The sequence below is a fragment of the Ursus maritimus genome, unplaced genomic scaffold (genome assembly GCF_017311325.1).
Source record: "Ursus maritimus isolate PB19 unplaced genomic scaffold, ASM1731132v1 scaffold_24, whole genome shotgun sequence".
In the NCBI taxonomy this organism is placed as follows: domain Eukaryota; kingdom Metazoa; phylum Chordata; class Mammalia; order Carnivora; family Ursidae; genus Ursus; species Ursus maritimus.
In genome coordinates, this window is record NW_024424897.1 from 23,852,027 (window position 1) to 23,857,532 (window position 5,506).

Sequence of the window (5,506 nt, forward strand, 5' to 3'; positions counted from 1 at the left end):
AAAAAGAAAAACGAAAAACGAACAAGGTACTGCCTCCGGGGTATTCATTTACCCTCTCTGTAAAATGGGGCGATTCTTTTCCTCTCCCCGTACCTCACACAAGATAGAAGACGAGATGGTACCCAGGCACTTGGGAGATTAAAAGGCGCCATACGAACATCAGAGGGCATTCTCCCATGCACAGCTGGGACTTGAATCCAAACCATCAGCTCGAAGTTCACTGCTGTCCACTCTACCGCAGCGGCTGTGCATGGACGTAAGCTCTGTCTCAGGCCAGGCCAAGGCCAGGGCAGGAGCAGCTCAAGGTGACCGGTGAGAGCCTGGGAGCTGTGTCAATCTGCTGGGACCGGGGCGTGCGACCTGAGAAATGAAGACAGCTCCCAATGCTCCCTGGGCTCAGAGGGTAGCTGCAGAAATAGCCCTGGGTTTCCTTCCTCTTGAATATTAAAATGCTCATAACGCTCTCTCCATGCCCCAGATTATGATGCGGTGCTGGAAATTAGCATTCTGTCCCAACACGCTGTGGCACCTTCGCTTTGGGGGCTGAAATGACAGTTTTTAATAAGCTGGCTCCAGGCACCTGTCACCAGTAATGGAAGTTCTGCCCGGGAAGATAGATCACGTCTTGATAAAAGACCACAGGGCAATAAATTTCCCAAGTCATCACTCAGCTTCCAAATCAGGACTCCAGAGAATCGCTTCCACCTTTTGGCACTAACACCCCCCCCCCACTCTGCCCCAGAGTCACTGAGCCCTGCTGATCCTGACCACTGACCTCGCTCGCAGTTCTCCTTTGCCCTGACTCCTTGCACTTGGATTTGGGGGTTCAGTGAGAGCCACACAGACATGACTTGCAGATGCAACTGTACTTCAGGACTGGATCAGTGGAGAGACGCTACAAGAAGTTCCAGAACCAGAGTCTTAATGCTCTGCTATCAGCAGACTCAAATTTCCACTATCCCAAGGATCCAAGTCATTAAGACTTCAAAATAAGCTCATTATAGAAATTCAAGCAGATGTAGTCATATCTACCAATGCTGGATTTTTCTTCTTCTTAAATCTGAGCACCTGTGCATGTTGTGGGAAATGAGGACTGTGTATAAGTAATCCGATTTAAAGATACCACATATATGGCGTGCCTGGGTGGCTCAGTCATTAAGCGTCTGCCTTCGGCTCAGGTCATGATCCCAGGGTCCTGAGATCCGAGTCCCACAACAGGCTCCCTGGTCAGCATGGCACCTGCTTCTTCCTCTCCCACTCCCCCTGCTTGTGTTCCCTCTCTTGCTGGCTGTCTCTCTCTGTCAAATAAATAAATAAAATCTTTAAAAAAATTTAAATAAATAAATAAATAAATAAATACACCACATAGCTAGTGAAGTTAAACATATACCTACCCTACAATCCAGAAATTCTATAGGAAATGAGTTGATTTGTCCACCAGGAGAACCGTTCAAGAATATTCACAATAGCCAAAAATAGAAACAACTCCAATGTCCATCAAGAGGTGAACAGATAAACTAGTGGTGGTATGTCCATACAATGGAATAGCATACAGTAATTCAAAAGAATAAACTACTGATAACACACAACAACATAGATAAATCACACAGACATTTTGTCGAATGGCGTAAATCAGACCCAGAAGAGTATATACTGTATGATTCCATTTATATGAATTTCAAGAACAGGCAAAACTAATTCATAGCAATGGAAATCAGTACAGCAATTATTTCTGGAATATTGTACTGGAAAGGAACATACATGGATGCAGGAAATGTTCTATATCTTGTTCTGAATGATGGTTACATGGCTAAATATTCCTTGAGCCATAGGCTTAAAATTAACGCACTTTACTGAATTATGTTATACCTGAAAAGGGGGGGAGAAGCTTTTTTATAAAACACCCACGATGTCCTTTCCTGACATGGAAAGATGTCTTTGATGTCTTCATCAGATATTAAAAACCCAATTTCATTCCAATCCTAAATGAAAAGGAGTGAAATGACATTAACAAATTAAACATAACAGGGACACCTGGCTGGCTCAGTCAGTGGAGGGTCGTGAGTTCAAGCCCCATGTTGGACGGGGAGCCTACTTTAAAAAATTAAATTAAAGGGACACCTGGGTGGCGCAGTCGGTTAAGCATCTGCCTTCCGCTCAGGTCATGATGCCAAGGTCCTGGGATCGAGTCCCACATCGGGCTCCTCCGCTAGGAGCCTGCTTCTTCCTCTCGCACTCCCCCTGCTTATGTTCCCTCTCTCGCTGGCTGTCTCTATCCTGTCGAATAAATAAATAAAATCTTTAAATAAATAAATAAATAAATAAATAAAAAGTAAACGAATTAATAAAAAATAAAAATAAATTAAAAATCACAGCTGAATCCTGAGCGTTGGTGGGAACTGTCTTCTATCCAAAGCACAACAGGAAATGACCGGTGCCAGAGAGTTCGAAGGGCTTTTTCCTCTCCTCCCGCATCCCAGGACATCCCCAGCATCTGTTCCGAGCAGCACACAGTGCCACACCAGATAATGCCCATAAAACTAGACCCAGACACCAGACAGCACTCCGGGCCCTCAGGGGTCCTCCTCGTCATCTGGGAGGGCAGCTGTCCCCACAGGCTCCGGGTCCTGCTGGTCATCTCTCTAAGTGAACACGTAGATTACAAAGTAAATCCAAAATGAATCTTTTTCCTGAAATTAAAAAAAAATTTTTACATGATATAGAAAGCAGCCCGCTTCTCTTTCCCAGGACAAGGTTAGCAGGGTCTGCTGTTTCTACTTTCCTTTAACCCTCTTTGTAAACTTCTACCCTCTTTTTACTCCTCTGTTCACCAGGGAAATTCGAAGCCATGAAGCACGTCGATAATAGAAAAACCCATCTTTACTTAACAAGGGTTAGCGCTGGGGGTGGGGAGAAGGGCCAGGCTCTTTTTCTCCCCCTCATCACTAGCTGTCAAATATTTACTTTTGGGCTGTGTGAACCTAGCCAAGGGGTGCCCCCATCCAGTTGGGGCTGGTCCCCGCCCCTTCCTCCCTTCCTCCACCTATTTCCTGCATTGTTCTTTCTCTATGGAAACAGACATAAACTTGCAGGAGTGTGAGAGCAGTTTAACATTTTAAAAGTGCACAGATCTTACGAGTTCAGCTTGATTAATCTTTCAGGCGCATCCACACCCGTGTGACTACAACCCTATCAAAACGGGGAATATTTCAAGCACTCTAAGGGCCCCCCTTTTGTTTCCTCCCAATCAATACTGGGGAGGAGGAATTTTTTTACCTAAAAAATGTGAAGCATTCTATTCCTTGAATTTTGAAGATTCAACTCTCATCTCTCAACATATTTAGGGGCATAACGATGTTCTCTTTCTCACTTCTGAATTATTTTTCAAAGTAAACATGGAAACTATCTGTATGATCCATAATTGCAGAAATGCTTTTCCACCTGGTGACACACCTCAAGATCTGGATACGATGCAATCCCTAAAGTCATGCTCGGACAATATTTAAAGACACTGAGAGTAATATTAAATTAAAAGGCGAGATACACAAATGTTCCTGCAAAAGCCCAATTCTGAAATCACACGCATAGGCAAGGAAACATAACGGAAGGAAATACAACAAAATATTAGCTTTGATAAACTTTGGGTGGTAGAATATGGGGTGGGTTTTATTTTTGTCTTTATATTTTTTATCTTTGAAATTCTTGATGATGAGAATGTGTTATTTTCTAATGAGGAAAAAAAAACCTGTTTTCTTTTTAAATGTAGGTCAACCGAAATGACTAGTATTGGGGAAATGATTTTCTAAATTAGGACAACTCATTTTGTTGCATATTATGTGTTTTTCAAATGGCATGTTGAAGGCTGTAATAACTTGGAAAATTGCCTGTAGTGTTTTTTTAAATCACGGGGCACCTGGCTGGTCAGTTGGTAGAGCACGCGGACCTTTGATATCAGGGTCTCTGAGTTCAAGTCCCACACTGGGCGTAGAACTTGCCTTAAAAAAAATAATGAAAAAGAAAAGAAAAAAAGAAAAGAAAACCAGGACAGGAGGCATATAAGTCAGGTGGTGAGGGGGAGACACAGAAGTATTATAACAGTGGCAGTAAAACAGGAGTACTGAAATCACAAATGGAAAAAAAATATATTTAAAAGACGGTTGTTTATTAAAAAGTTTTTAAAGTACGGGTGGGTTTAAAGCCCCATATTTTATTTTCTGCGATGTGGATATGTTTTTTGCACTTTGAGGGTTGTTATTTTTTTTTTTCTTAAGGCAGGAATGTTGGGGGTAATCATTTCAATGTGTTTTAGTCTGAAGTCTCTGGGAAACTGTAGATGTGGCTTCTCTTACTCTGAATCGGATTCCACCGAAACCGTTGTGTCCAACACTGTAAATCCTTAATTTTCACAAATGCCGGACCGGCCGGGTTAACGCAAACACGACCCAAGTGCTGAAGACTTACTACCATTTCTGGAAAGCTCACTCCGTTAGATCTTTGCATTTATTTTTCTAAACAAACGGCTTCGTCTGCGATCGAGTGATTTCTCCTGTACAGAGCTGGGGGTGGGGGGGCAGAGGGCAGCGATGTGACAGCCGAACAACAAACTAAAATTGAAAGTCCTTCTCGCAGCTTCTGCCTCCCCGCCCCCCCTCCCAAAGTCCCGATTGCTTCGGGTTCTCCTGATCCGGTGCCAACCATGGCCCCACTAGCCCTAAAAGATGCGGCCTGGGTCGGTGAACTTGACCCAGGTGCCACACCTCTTCTGCCCCTTCGCCCCTCACAAAGTTAGACAAAGGATGAAGGCCTGGCTGGGTTCTGTCCGGGGCCCAGAAAGCCTGGGGATCCAAGGTCGCAGAGGAAGATAAAACGACAAACCCCTTTGATCCGAGTCCTGTAGCAGGCAAGAGCCAAATGGGGGGCTGGGTGGAACTTGGAGAACATTATCCTGGCTACTCCCTCAGGCCTCTTTTCCTGTTTGCCAGTGTGGACCTGCCTCCGCCCAAAGCAGGAGGCCAGGAGCTTTTCGTTGGTTCGCCGGGACTGGGTGCCTTCTAGGCGGTCGCCGAGCCTCGGGGGCTCCTCGAGGGAGGCGAAGCCGGCCGCGCCCCGGACCTGGAGTAGCGACGTGTCCCCCCTGCCCTGTGCGCCCTGTTCCCATGACAATGCATCTTATGAAGCCGGGAAGAGACCGCAGGATAGTCTTTGATCGTCCCCTGCTCCAGGATCCTAGATTTCTTAAAAAAACAGAAGAAAAAGGAAAAAACCAAAACACTAACTCCGTCTCCACAAGCAGCTCTGCTCAGCCTGCGCCGGCGGTTGCCAGGTTCCCGGGTCTGGCGTCTCCACAGGCCAGTATTTCCTCGGCCACAACCGTAGGGGTGGGGAGGACGCCCCATTTACCAAGTTCAAGGTTCCAGAGCCTGAGGAGACAGCGGTCTCCTTGGGCCTGGCCGCCGCCCGCTGGAATGACCGGCCGAAGGAGGGACGCTTTGAAAATAGAGGCGGC